This window comes from Sorex fumeus, unplaced genomic scaffold (genome assembly GCF_029834395.1).
Source record: "Sorex fumeus unplaced genomic scaffold, SorFum_2.1 ptg000100l, whole genome shotgun sequence".
In the NCBI taxonomy this organism is placed as follows: Eukaryota; Metazoa; Chordata; class Mammalia; order Eulipotyphla; family Soricidae; genus Sorex; species Sorex fumeus.
Window position 1 is genome coordinate 2539134 of NW_026606157.1, and position 15867 is coordinate 2555000.

General features: G+C 37.2%; 1 non-coding gene across 1 annotated transcript; it reads left to right on the forward strand.

Moving 5' to 3' along the window:
* Positions 1 to 1429: 1429 nt before the first annotated feature.
* LOC130042499 (U6atac minor spliceosomal RNA) lies at positions 1430 to 1552 on the forward strand. Its single transcript, XR_008795245.1, has one exon. It is a non-coding gene; the product is annotated as a U6atac minor spliceosomal RNA (small nuclear RNA).
* Positions 1553 to 15867: the final 14315 nt, after the last annotated feature.

Consider the following 15867-nt stretch of genomic DNA (forward strand, 5'->3'; position numbering starts at 1 on the left):
GCCATCTAATAAAATGTGTTACCTGAGATTTGCACAGTACCACACTATGGGCCAAATTTGGTCAGTACTGAAAAGTTTACCAATGCTTGTTTTTGTAAATAAAGTTTGTTTGGAAGTCTGGTATACCTGTTTATTTCTATTGTTTCTGGATGTTTTTCCAGAACATTATAAGTAGGTGGGTATTTAAGTCATAGACAGTATAAACAATATAAAATATTTAGTCTTAGGGCTTTTCAGAGAAAGTTTAGGAAGTTTATAAAGGTCAAAAGTTTAGAACAGGGACATATATTTGATATGCATGAGGTAGGCATTTAGTTATTTTCCTCAATGTCACTTTCTAAAATGAATAAATCAGCATTACAAAGAATCTTTTGATTCATTTTCAATTGCATATTCTTGATAAGAATTTGGTAAGGATTAAATTAAAGGAAGCTTTTAAAAACACTTAGCATAGTGTCCACTTTATCAGCAGACTTTAATAAAATAGGGACTTGTCGTTGTTCTTAGTCACTAATTTTGTACAGACATTGAACTCTGATCTATCAAGGAATATGCTTGAAATATTTTTTCACATGTACTTGAAATATTTTTTCACATGTACTCAGGTAACAGTTGCCAAGAATTCATATAGGAGCCTTGAAAGTTTTCTTTCAACAATAAGCAAAGTTGATAGCCAACATATTAATTAAACTAACTCTTCCTTGAGGGGAAAAAACCAAGAAGACTTACTTTGGAAGGTGGGAAAATTAGCAAGAATAATAAGAATAAGTAAAACTATAAGAAAATATAAATTAAAAAGCAAACACAAAGCCTAGAACACATTATCCTGAGATTTTATAGATAAATCAGACATCATGCATTTAGGAACTTACTTCTTAATTATAAAAACTTTAAATAAGAGCAAATATTTTTCAAGTAGTTATCTGAAAAGGCAAGCAAAGTATGAGACAACTAGAAAATACCTAATATTATAGATCTGTGACTGAGTATATGAAACACACAAGAGACTGAAGTTTGCTGATTGAGCACCAAGTCTATAAGATGGGACAGGTAGTCAACTAAGTATAAAACTGGCAAATATACTTATTTCAACTACAGGATTTATGTCAAGAGAAAGCAAAGTTAGAGGTGTGTCTCTGGAGCTTTTATGTTTGGTTTTGGTTTTTGATTTTGGGGCCACATCCTGCAGCACAGGACAGGTGGGATGGACCATATAGGGTGTGAAGAATTGAACCTGTATTAGCTGCATCAAGGAAAATGCCCTACTTGCTGTACGATTGCTATGGCCCCATCTCTGGAACTTTTGTTAGACAGTAGGAAATGGGATACAGTCTGAAGCAACTATATAAACTATATTAAAAACATAGCAGACCCTTGGTGAAATATCCCACTATTTTAAAAAAAATAATGATTTAAAAGAATAATGAAGGTGTTGTATGAAAGGAGAGAAGGTTAGCATGCCCCTTGACAAGGATGGAAGAGGCTTCGGCCTGCAACACACATACAGTTAGTGCACTGCCACCTACTTCATGGCATCTAACCAACGTTTTTATGCAGAGCCTGGCAGTTTGCAGCAGAAAAGTGAATGGACTATGCATTACTATGCATTAATCCACGCCACCATGCCTGCCTGGAGGGGAAAGGGTGTTGCTCCCTTCCACCTTTTTCCCTCTGGAAAGCAAGATGGTGGTTGCCTCGGAGCTTTTTGGAAAGCCAGGTATGAGCCGGTTGTGACGGGGCAACTGAAACCTCATGGGAAAGTGGGGGGTGTTCCTGGCTCGTCCTTCATGCCCTACCAAGGTCATGAGTTGCCCCCCACGAGCGGCTCTCCGGCACGGCCATGGCTCCAGAGCCACAGAAACCAATCTCATAATTATCTGACCTTCGGCAGAAATCCTTCCAGGCTTAATAAGTAAAATACCAGAAATCAAAAATCATTTGGTTATTCTAACCAGCTATAGAAAACAAATTATTTCACAATGCCTTTTCAGCAGGTCTGATTGGGGTTGTAAACTCTAAATAATATTGGTGCATCTTTTGTCGAAACAATGAATCTAATTAAAGTAGATAGAGTGTTAACTAGAATTCATCTGCCTCACAGGCATTGGGAGGGTTGGGAGGGGGGGTTTATTGGGGTTCTTGGTGGTGAAAAATAAGTTCTGGTGAAGGGAATTGTGTTTGATGATTGCATGACCGAGACTTAAACCTGAAAGCTTTGTAAACTTTCCCACAGTGATTCAATAAATAAAAATTAAAAAAAAAAAAGAATAATGAAGGGAGTTAATCTTGGGCTTTGAATTGTTAGGTGTTGGTTTATGAATGTTAATGGTTGTTGATTAAAATAAACTGGCTTTATTTGCCATTTGAATGTATGTTGCTTAAAAACAAGATAGATTGCTCAATACAGAGATTTGTCTATATTTAAATATAGATTGTGTCAAAAGAAGCCCTTCCTGGCACTTTTCATGTTGTACTATATGAGAGAAATGTTGTATTTAAAAGTTCCATATTCTGGTGCCTAGCCCATGGACACACTCAATAAATGCCTAGTGAGTAGAATATATAAATTCATGTGCAATAGTGGGGTACCTTTGAAAACAATAAAGTCACAGCTATGGTATAGTGAAAAACCTTGCTAAGGAAGAAACCATAGTCAAGTGTACCACTCAATAGGATCACAAAACATAGCAAACAAAACCTCTTTTAGAAGAACTGATGCATCACTTCTAGGCTCATATGGTACAAAGGGTAATTTTATTTAGGTATAGTTTAGGAGAAAAAGATCTTAAATTAGGAAACAAATGACCAATAAAGAGTTGAACAACTGTACTAAACATATTACACAGAAGACCGTGGGTTTCCAAGAAATAGGGTTTAGAGGCATTGAAGTGATTTCTTTCTATAAAATAAATAGAGTAATGCCAGGAAGGTAAAACCTCGTTCTTACTGGTGCTTCTTTGGTCTCTTGAATACTTAAGTAGCCTTTAAGTATTGCTATCTAATTAGCATATGTTCACAATGAGGATCAGGATTTTCTACCCTGCTTTTATTCTTAGGTCAAAAGAGTTCCCTAAAGCTGTGTCCAGGAAAGTGTTCTGTGTTTTCTTAAGACAAGGAATTTCCCAAAGTTGATTGAAACCCTTTATTTAAATCAACTTCTTGTGATTGGTTTAATTTCATCATATAGTTTTGGCTATTCTTTAAGATTTTTGTTAGCCAATGTGGTTGAAATAAGATAATTCACTTGGCTTCTGTAAAAGAGGTTTCACCAAGTCTAAGGCCCTCATCAAGAAAGGGATGATATCTTCTTTTTAAACAAATGAAGAAAAGGTGTATCCTTAGAATAGAAATGACAATAGAAATTTAGTATGGAATTGGGGTATTGCATGCCATGACTAGTTTAAAACCTCTCAGAAATTCCCACATTCTAGGATCCATCCTCTTTCCAAATTAATGTACTAACTTTCAGATATAAGGCATGATTAGAATTTAGCTGTGTGAAAAATCAATTCCACACTTTTCTCTAATAGCAATTCAGAAGCTATGAGGAAACTTGAAGTTACATAAAAGAAAATTTCTTAACATAGAAAAGTTTCTGACCTTCCTTCTTTGCTTTGATGTGGTAATGTAGATTTTTGAACTTGTACTCTTATTAACAGAGACAACACCATCAGTTCAAGAGCTCTGTCTTGGCATCTTAGAATCCTTCATACTTTTCATACTCTTATTAGAGGAAATCACTCAAACCTTTCATTCAAATCCTTATAAACAGTAGGTTCAGGGTATCATAAAGTAGACATAATTGAACTTTTTATCTTCTTTTTAATATTCACACTATCTTTCCATCCTAGAATATTAATAGAAATTTCCGTTCTACCCCATATAATTTGATAACCACTTGTAAATATTCTAAATTTGTCTGTTGTAATTTCTTATACATCTAAAATATGAACTTGGATGAAAGCAAAGAGTGATATAGAAAGGGGTGAAGAATTTCTGTGGGAAAATTTTATCCTTCTCCTTCATATATGTCCCTACCTAAGGCCATTTAAAGAAAGCATCAGTAGAATCATAGTTGAAGTTTCAACTGTGTGGTCCTCCAAAGGACATCATACTCTCTTTCTGATTTCCTAGCGAATGGCACAGCTGGTAAGTTTCTCTTAGTTTTGACTCAGGATCTAAGTTTGGTGTGAAGAACCTTATAGAAGAATTCTTAGTATCCGGTTTTTTTTTTTGTCATTTTTCAGTCCTTCTTTAGTTTTTACTAAAGTGGAGGCCTGCAATATGTGTCTCCAAGACTTTAGACACAGACATAGCTGCCACATCTGTGCCAGACACAGTGCAAATATTTTAAAGGGACTGTAGTTTGTTAGAACCATGAAGAGATGGATGTATATATGACTGATTATAAGCAACTAGTTCTCTAGGTGTTGGAGGCTGGCAAATATTATGACCTACTGTCTGCAAGTTGAAGATCCAGGAAAAACAATAGGCTATTTTGGAGGATGGGGGCTAATAGTGTAAGATCCAATGAAAGGAAAGAAAAGAGTGATCTTCCTGGGGCTGGAAGATGGTACAGGCGTTACCATGGATAATAACTATGCATGCTTTCATGTGACTGACCAGTTTGATCTTTGTCACCACATAACTCCTGAGCATCATAGTAGACCTGGAGGCACCCAAGCAATGTCAGGGTGACTTGGGTGTAATTCCAGAATCAGAGGCCTGAGCAACAACATAGCATCCTTGGTTCCTAGCACTGAGCACTTTGACTGGGTTGACTGACATTGCAGGAGTGCCCTGTGGACCTCCTGCGCATTGCCAGGGAAGATATTTTGCCCCTCCTCCCAAAACATTGATCTAGAGCTCTATCCATAACCGTAAAAAGAAAACATATTTCTCCTTTAGCCCCTGTTTTGCTCTAGCCAAGCCCTGAATGGATTGAAATATGTTTACACATACAAAGACAGGTAAGCTACTTTACTGAGTCCACTCACTCAAAAGCTAATATCCTTTGAAAACACCTCTTTTGACACATTACAAAATCTATTGCTTTTGGGCAACCTATGTCTTTACATGATGACTCATAAAATTAACCATTCCAATCACAATATTTTATATATGGAAAGAAGCTGGAGCTATTTTTTCTAAATTTTGTGAGGACAAGAATAAATTCTATAGCAAGCACCTGGGGAATGATTGAAGGAGCTTAGATGGTAGCACGGGGCAAGAAGGATTGGACTGCCTGGGTGTCCATTGGCTATAACAATTTGGGAGAAGGTACCAGTGGTAGGGCTATAGAGTAATAGATGATTATCTAAAGGAGACCTCAACTTTGGATGGTGTCAGGGAAAATATGAACATTTCCTCAGGAAACCCAAGCACAACACACATGAACACCTCTCCATAAGTAGAAGACATAAAGGTCATTCAACAAAATGAGCTCATGAAACTCAAAAAATTATCCACAGTAAAGCAAAATAATAAGACTTGTCTTCCCTCCAGTCCCTTTCATTCATCCTAGAAAAAGGAACTAGTTATTAAAAAAAGAAGAAAGAAAAGTGTTCATAAAGATAATTCCACACCTCATGTTTTCCAGTCAAATGACAAAGCCAATTACTAGAGGGATGAAGGTAAAGAGAAAATTTTACCTAGTATAAAATTAAAACATTTTACATATACAGAAATAAGAATTCAATCTCAAGCAAAAACAATACAGTGACATTTTTTTAAAGCCATGTAATTGGATTGAAATGTTATTAAGAGAACTACTACCTAATAAAATAGGGGATTAAGTGGAATTGATGAAAGGTGGAACAGTTTTAAATAGTTTTAAATAAAGAAATACTTTTAAATAATAAAATTATTCATGTTTACTTTTCAGTGCATTTTAAATTCTACAAAATTCTTGCCAAATTAAAAACATTTATACTAGAATTGATTGCGTAGCTCACTGAACTGATGGAGCTATGCAATCAATAGCTATGCTAATCAATAGCTAATCAATAGCAATCAATAGCTTAGGAATTAGATATAATTAGGATAGGAAATAGAGGAGCCCCAAAATTCTCTTGATGCTATCATGAAAATTATCTAAGTATTTACTACCTTCTGTGAATTATCTCAAGATTCAAGGACTCGAAGATCTTTGTTTGGGGAAGCTTCATATAAGGGGTGTTCAAAAAGATTTACTAGAATCTTCAAGACCATTTTTTTCTTTCTCTTATAAAGAGGAGGAAAACGATGGTGGAAATTTCAGGTCCACCAAGACTGTGCCCAGTTAGAGTACATTTTCTAGAATGAAGAATTTTTCTATCAGAAAGAAAAAAAAGTAAAAGAAGAAGGTAGAAGGAAAGGAGGAGGCAAGAAAGTAAACAAAGGGATGAAATGAAGGAATGAATAAAATTAAATATAAGAAAAAGAAATACCTACCATATAGAATTAGATCTGAGCACCTCCACCAAAAAAATTCTATCAGGCTCTAGCAATAAGGCAGATCATCAGTATAAGAAGTCAGTTTTAAAATACCAGGTTGAACTCCTGGAAATATATCCCAGAGAGGCAAAAAAGTATAGTCAAAGTGACATCTGCACTTGTTTGTTCATTGCAGCACTCTACAATAGCCAGAATCTGGAAAAAACCTGAGTGCCCAAGAACAGATGACTGGTTAAAGAAATTTTGGTACATCTACACAATGGAGTACTATGTAGCTGTTAGAAAAGATGAAGTCATGAAATTTACATACAAGTGGTACTACATGGAAAGTATGTTAAGCAAAATGAGCCAGAAAGAGAGGGATAGACATAGAAAGATTGCATTCATCTGGGGAACATAAAGTAACAAAATAGGAGACTAACACCCAAGAGTGGCTGAGATTAGTACCAGGAGTTTTGCTCCATGGCTTAGAGGCCAGCCAAACATTCTAGGGGAAAAGGGAGCTAAGATAGAGAAAGGAACACCAAATAAAGGGTGTTGGGAGGATCCTCCCAGGATGGGAGAAGCATGCTGAAAGTAGACTCTAGACCAAACATGATTGCCACTCAATGCCTCTTTTGCAAACCACAACACCCAATAGGAGAGAGAATAAAAGGGAATGCCCTGCTACAGAGGAAGGGTGGGATGGGGGATGGGTGTGGGAAAGATACTGGGACCCGTGGTGGTGGAAAATGGATACTGGTGGAAGGATGGGTGTTTGATCATTGTATAATCGAAACCCAAGCACAAAAATTTGTAAATCTACGACTGTACCTCATGGTGTTTCACTAATAAAAATTTTAAATAAATAAATAAATAAATAAAATAAAATACCAGGTCGAGTGAAGTGTTTACTGGGGGAACCCTGGAGCTCTTACAGAGGGCAGACAGGGGTGGAATACACTGAGCATGAGGGTGACACTATGACTGATTTCTCAGTGATAATTAAGTGTTAATATTTCAGCCTTCTCTCCCTCCTCCCCTCCCTTCTGTCCCTTTTTCTTTCCCTCCATTCTTTCCCTCCTTCCTTCCCTCCCTCCCTCCCTCCCTCCCTCCCTCCTTCCCTCCTTCCTTCCTTCCTTCCTTCCTTCCCTCCTTCCTTCCTTCCTTCCCTCCCTCCCTCCCTCCCTCCCTCCCTCCCTCCCTCCCTCCCTCCCTCCTTCCTTCCTTCCTTCCTTCCTTCCTTCCTTCCTTCCTTCCTTCCTTCCTTCCTTCCCTCCCTCCCTCCCTTCCCTCCCTCCCTCCCTCCCTCCCTCCTTCCTTCCTTCCTCTCTTCCTTCCTTCCTTGCTTTCTTCCATCCTTCCTTCCTTTTGATAATTTTACCACCCCGGGGAGTACTCAGGGTTTACTCATGACTCTGCCCTTAGGAATCACTTCTGGCGGACCCAAGGTACCATATAAGGTGCTGGGGATTGAACCTGGATCAGCCACATGCAACACAGACACCCTACCCAGTGTACTATTGGTACAGCTCCCTGTATGTTTTCTTGCAGCCTGAAACCACACTTTGTCTTCAGTTTCTCATCAAATTATTACTGTTTTAGTCAATAAATGTCACACTCAAATAAGATAGATATATAATATCAATTACAGATCAAATTTTAGAATGCATGCAACTTAGTAAAGCATCATTCACTTAAGTTTTTTATTTTCTTTTCATGTGTATTTAGCCTAGAAAATTCTTTTGAAGTGAAAAGTCTTGGCAGCTTGTTTACAAAGTACATAATTTCAGAGAACTATTCATACATAACTGAAAATTGACCAAGTGAGTGGATTAATATAAACTCGAGTTGGTTACTCTCATGGACACTTAATTCTTATATTGATCAGTTGTTTCTTGGAAGAGGGGCCTTCCAAGCAGTGCTCAGGCGCTTCACTGAAAGTTTGTGATGGTTCTGCAGTGTTCTTTGGGCCCTGTGTTACTAGGAACCTCTCAGACTATCACTACAGTACCTAGGGACACCCAGGGCTAACCCTTGTGTGCACTGCCTAGGGTCGAATTGGGTCTATTGCATGCATGTGCTAAATCTGAGCAATGTATCAGTTCTGAGCCCCTGTGCTAGCACCCTGGCCCTTTACAAATTCAGATGGGACACTTGGTAATGTGAGCCTGACAGTTCAGTGGTTGAGTCTGGAGGTGCTTAGGGTCTCCAGGCCTCAAACTAGAGGTCCTGGCCCATGAACATGCAATTTCAGCATGAAACTCAGGGCCTTGCACATGCTAGGGACATGCTCTACCACGTGAGTTTTCACTCCAGCCTCTGATTGCGTTTGTAAGGGTCATTCCATATTTCTATGATTATTTTATGGCTGGAGCGATAGCACAGCGGGTAGGGCGTCTGCCTTGCACGCAGCCAACATGGCCGACCCGAGTTCGATTCCTCCGCCCCTCTCGGAGAGCCTGGCAAGCTACCGAGAGTATTCGATATGCCAGACACAGTAACAACAAAGTCTCCAATGGAGACGTTACTGGGCCCGCTCGAGCATTTTATGTAGCCAGCTTGTCACAGAATTAGCCATCACTGAATTCGAATCCACAAAAAGAGATTTGTCCAGGGAGACCCTCCCTGACAGCTCTCTCGGACATTAGCATATCTGCATCAAGAGAGGCTTCAGATAGAACTCAATTTTTTTTGCTACTATATTAGTGACATTTCCAAGTTTCTGTCTCTTCATCTTTAAAGTGTAAAATACCCTTTTAGAAATATTGAAAAGATAATGTACATATAAGTGCATAACACAAAGCATACATAATACTCACATAATACCCATACTGAACAATCTTGAACTTATTCTTTCTTTATATTCTAACCATTATAATTTACCAATGTCTGCTGGTCAACATGAAATCCATACAAGCAAATTTATTTCACATTGTCTCCCAAACACCACAGAAATCATCACTAAAACATTCTGAAGGACATAAAGTATTTATTAAGAATATCTTACTTTGCATTCAAATTTTGTTACAGAAAAAGACCAAGAAAAGGTATTTTTATAAGACAAATTATAAATTATGCTACTTTGTAAAACACCCTTTCTTTGTATCACATTGCTAAGTAAATATTTTATGACATGATTAAATTGTGGTTTGCTCTGAATTTTCTTGAAATATCAACTATTCTTTCAAAAGAGTGCCATAGACCATATTTTCAGAGTAACAAGATGTAAATAATATTTAAATAACAATTTTCTTAACCTTGTAAATGAATTAAGGGCTATTTTATCCATATAAATGAGCCCTTTCTTAACAGTGCTTTGAAAGCTGACTATATATCTATTTCTCAAAGCTTGCAGGCCTAGATTTTTATTCCTTGAACATCTAGCTTCAGTTTTGATTTTGAGTTTATATCAGACTCTGTTTTTGTGAGTCTTGCTGGCATTCATGAATTTTTAGCCGTAAAAATGTGTGGAGTAGGTGACCGGTAGTAGCAGACTTGTTGCACTTGACAGAGAACTACAAATTGGCTCCAGAGAGTCTAAGGAGTAAGTTGTGATTTCCCACGAGGTGCTTAGAGATGCTTTAATATTCGCACTGCCTTTTCCCAACTGTATCATGTTTGATGAGTACAGGTTTCCCCTGCTATCTGAGAGTAAAGTTTCCACAAAAGCTTTCCTAAGCCAAAATGGTGTAAAATTAAATATATATATATATATATATATGTGTGTGTGTGTGTTTGTGTGTGTGTGTGTGTATATACACACACATATATATATACATACATAGTTTTTACTTGTTTGGCTTTTGCTATAAAAGTAGAAGTCCTCTTCATATTTCCTTTAGGAAACAAACAGGCACTAAGATACATCTTTCATCAAAATAAAGTAATGTAATGTAAAAGTAAAGTAAAGTAAAGGCCCTCCCGTTGATCATCGATTTGCTCGAGCGGGCCCAGTAACGTCTCCATTGGAGACTTTGTTGTTACTGTGTCTGGCATATCGAATACGTCATGGGGAGCTTGCCAGGCTCTGCCGTGCGGGCGAGATACTCTTGGCAGCTTGCCGGGCTCTCCGAGAAGGGCGGAGGAATCGAACTTGGGTTGGCCATGTTGGCTGCGTGCAAGGCAAACGCCCTACCGCTGTGCTACTTGGATAACTGTGGTAATGTAATGTGAACTTTCAAAAAATAAAGCTAAGGGGGCAGTGTTACACTGTGAAAAAAAAACAGCTTGGTTAAAAACCCAAATTTGACTCCCCGTTTAGGTTCCGGTAAACTGTAAATTCAGATAAGTTAGCTTTGATTTTTGTTTTATAACTTTTAAATTGAGTAGGTAGTGGAATTGGAAAGAGTCATGTCTAAGTAGTATTCCAAGTAGAGAATTACTGTTGCTTTTACTGTGTTATTATGAACTTTGACTTGTCATAAGTTTTGACCACAGTACTCAAGTTTAGAATATTTCACATTTGACAGGGACATTTTATCCCTATAATTTTAATATAAATATATCTAAATTTGTAATTTAGGAAAGTACATTTCCCCTTATAAAATTGAGAAATACATTTATCTTAGAAGCTACGTTCTTGTATCATTTTTACACATCCAGTATAATACATAGTCCAATGAAAAGAGATGATATTCTTTTTGTTACTCCTATTAACAAATTAGTACTCATAGTACTACTCACATGTTTGTGTATTCAATTTTTCTTTTGATTTCCATACAAAGCCAATTTATGGAATCAAAAATTTAGAGTCTTTTGAAGTTGTAATTTAATACTTCTAAATCACAGGTTAGTGTGTGTGTGTGTGTGTGTGTGTGTGTGTGTGTGTGTGTGTATACTCACCTGAAGTTTTAAAAACATTAACATAAGAATTATGGAATATCATATATTTTACATTAATAAGTACCTCAGAAATATATAGCTTTATGAGGAATAAGGGTGTAATGCCCACATACTGGAAGGTGGGGGATGGAGTTTCCCTCCCCACCCCGAGCAGAGCCCCGGCAGCTGAAGACCTCCAGTTCCAGCCACAGCCATGCTTAAGACCACTCTCCACATGTTTGGACAAGCCTCATGCATTAAGGACCCGGCTGAGGAACCCAGGTGTGCAGGACATGGGGCATAGATCTCCAAACCTATTCGGATTGGGACTGGGGCCTCCTCCACCCAGATCCCCCACCTTCCAGTATGTAGGCATTACACCTACCAACTGCCCCTGGTGCCGTGTAATCCCATCAACAGCCAAGACCCAGAGGCTATAGAACCCTGCTCCCAGAAGCATGCAACCACATTTGCGGCTGTGCAACATTTTATTATCTAGGTCTTACTCTTGAGAACCTGCCAGGCTACCAAAGTATCCTGTCCACACGGCAGAGTCTGGCAAACTCCCCGTGGCGTATTCAATATGCCAAAAACCAGTAACAATGATGGGTCTCATTCTCTGATCATGAAAGAGCCTCGAATGTGGCACTTCTAAAGTCTCAGGGCTATGATGAAGGAGACGTTACTGGGGCCTGCTAGAGGCAATCGATGACCAGCAGGATGACAGTGATACAATGATGAGGAATAACAAGTTAAGCATCAATATTGATTTTATCCAAATTATCTTAGATTCATTTGTATTCATATTTATCCATTCATTCTCCACTAACCATATTTCTTGGTTTATTATGTATTACATAATCCAAGAAAGCCATAATAATGTATTTTTATAATTTGAACTTTATTACATATTTGTCTTTAAATCTTTTGGTACCATGAATGATTCTGCCAGTCCTGTAAAACTTGAAGAGTGTAGTGGATGTAAATTTTTCCCTCTCTTATTCATAACATTTTATTATTTTTCTTAATCAGCTTCAGTACATGTTATAAAGTTTTGGGGTGTTACAATCTTCAATTATGTTAAGATTGTATTCAGATTTCTTATGTCTAAGTATGGATTTAGACAGCAGTGGTCAGAGGAAGTGCTAAGATTGTGCTCCCAGTAAAAATGTGAATAGAAACCATTACCAACTCAGGGGTCTCCTTCATCAGGGAACAGTGATGGACTTTGAGTGGTTACTCTTCATAAAAGGGATATTATGATTTACCCAGGAAGCCACTTTGGACAGCAGGAAGTTGGATGGAACATCTCAACTGAACTCTTGAAATGCCACTTCTTAATGAAAGGATGGAGGATGGAGCCATTAATTTGCTACTTGCCTCAAGTTAATATTTTAAAAGCACTTGAAGGTTCTCCACAGTTTTTTTTCTTGAATATAGAAAGGAGATACTTTCGCAGAGATCAGTTCTGTCTCTACTCTAGTAGCTTCTTCTCTGATTTCTCTAAGTTATTTTTCTTGAATCTTCCTTCATCTGCTCTTTTCAAAAGCTTAGAGAAATCTCTTGATCTTACACTTGCACTGGATCTTTTTCTACTGCTAAACACATTCCCTAGTTTGTCTATTTGAGACCCCAAGACAATAATAGGATAACATTTTCATCCAATCTATGGAAAATAAATGCTTTTATTATCCGGACACTGTGTTATGACTTAGATTATCATTTTCTGTTAAAATTTTAAAATGAATGATAGAATTTATAATGTGTTATCTATGTGCATATATATATATTTCTGGTATCACTTAGTATAACAAGATTTTAAATTTATATATTTAATATATGTTTTGTACGTACTATACATTGAGCATTAAACTTATGCTAGGGATATGATAGTGAAAAAATCGCTAACAAGCACACAGAAGACATTCATTCATTTAGTATATTAAATGGAAAAGAGAAAAGTGAATACAGAGTTTAGAAGACTTTTACCCTGATAGTTGTAGACAAATCCAGTGATGTTCCACATAAGCACACAAATAATCACACATAAAAGAATAACCACAGAGAATATCCAAATTAAAAAGTGATGTTATGCCTATTCTATCCTATTAATGACATATGCGCACCACTATTTATTGCAGCACTCAGTACAATAGCTAAGATTTGGAATCAACCCAGATGTCCAACACCAGATCAGTGAATCATGAAGACATGGTTTATCTATACAATGGGATATTACACAGCTGTAAGGAATGATGAAGTCATGCAACTTTCTGCAACATGGGTGGACTTGGAAGATATCATGTTAAACAAAATAAGTCAGAAGAAGGACAAACATAGGATGACATCACTTCTATGAGACATTTAGAGTAACTTAATGAGGAAACACAATGGTTTAAAGGGGCTGTCTAGACAGATAACTGTTAGCCACAGAGTATAGTGAGGAAAAGGAAAGAAATGGAGTGAAAGGGGAGAGAAGAGTTAAGTTGAGAAGCAATGGGATGGGTGTCAAGGGGACTGTGTACATTGGTGGTGTTAAGGAATGATAGAGCTAAATATCCAAGTCACAGAGTCAAAAACACTAAAATTACATTACATGAATGCCAAACATTAACAATCAAATTTAAAAGGTACCTGTGGACATGACTTGGGACTACAGTATGGAGGTCACTGTCACTGTCACTGTCCTCCCGTTGTTCATCGATTTGCTCAAGCGGGCCCAGTAATATCTCCATTGTGATATTTGTTACTGTGTTTGGCATATCAAATACATCAAGGGGAGCTTGCTAGGCTTTGCCATGTGGGCGAGATACTTTCGGTAGCTTGCCGGGCTCTCCGAGAGGGGTGGAGGAATTGAACTCGGGTCAGCTATGTTAGCGGCTTGCAAGACAAATGCCCTACCTGCTGCGCTATCACTCCAGCCCGGGGTATGGAGGTAGGAAGGGGAATCTAGGAACACTCTCGGAAGGAAGTTGACACTGGTGGTGAGATTAGTGATGGGATATTGTATATCAAAAACTCAATTATGGATAACTTTGTAATTCACGGTCCTTGGATAAAATAAAATTTTGAAAAAAAAATAAAAGCAACATTATAAGGTTATTCTAAGAAGCTGCTGGAGCTTAACAGATGTTGTCACATTTACAAGAACCAAATTACTTTTCCTCTGTTAATTCTTTAATACATAAGGTTGATAAAATTCCAGAATTAAAAGGGTGCAACTTTAAACAACTGATGAATTTGGTATCACATAAGAGGCTATTGGCATTGGCTTAGAAGGATCGATGTAGTGGTTGAAGAAGTACTTTGCTATCCCTCTAGTTAAGTATAATACTGTAAAGGTCCTGGGAACAAAATTGATGTATCTGAGATGTTATCCAGAATGTACTCTTATGCTATTTTTGCAAGCTGCTTTCATCATACTCTGAAGGATTTGTCAAGATGCTTACCTGTTGTGAAATGCAACATGATTTCTTGAGAGTGCAATCTAAGGCTGAGTTATAACATCTCCCCTTAGCCCTGTTATATCAGTAACTATGCAATTGTAATTCTTCCTGGGCCCTCCTTTATTCGGTGGTTGCTGTACAAAGTGGGTGACAAAACAAATGTAAGTCATGGCTTAAGACGACTGTACATCATGTATATTTGCCAAGAGTTAAAGAAGGGAAAATATACAGAATGAATCTTTATGTGTAAATTCTTTCACCTTAAGCCTGTAGACAATTTTATTTTTTGACTGGTTTGTGTGAAATTGGGCAAAAGAAGTTTATTCGGATATACAGAGTTGAAGTTTACTAAAATAATATTTTATTATTAAAATTACTTTAAAAGGGAAAAACATTTAATTTCTAAAATAAATGACATAGTCACCATCTCAGTACCATAACTTTTGTATTCCATAACTTGTGTATTCCTGAAGTGCTAAGGGAAGACTGTTATATATATATGAGATATATAGATAAATATTTCTATAAGATATATGTATATATACACATATGTATATAAAACTAGACTCTTGAACTGATACAAGTAGGTAAAAATTGTTGATCAGGTTATGAGAAACAGCATTAGACAAAGAATATAGCTGTTATGAAGGGGTCAGAATTTTACATCTATTATAATTTTGTGAAATAGTGGCATGTTATTCAATTGGAATATATTTATCCCAGATTATACAGTACTGAACTATGAGTGATTTCTTAGATATTTGAGAATTTTTGTTGTCTTTAAATAAGTACTGAATTTATAAAGCAATTTTTCTTTAAAAAATGTAGATTTGGTGAAGGAATCAGTGCTCAAGCATTGTATGCCTGAAACACAATCATGTGCTACTGTGTAATTGTAATTCACAGTAATTCAATAAATTAATTTTTAAATATAAAATTTATTTATTTATTTCGGTCTGGGGGACATGTCTTGCAATGCTGAGGGCCTAGTCCTGAATCTGTGCTCCGGTATCTCTTCTGATTGGCTTGGGGACTAAACAGAGTGCTGTCCATCAAAGCCAGGCCAGCCACATGCAAGACAAGTGCCTTGCCTGTCTATCTCTATCTATACTATCTCTCTGACCCCTAGATTTTATTTCTAACATCATGAAGAAGCTGATAGATCCGCATTTGGAATCATAAA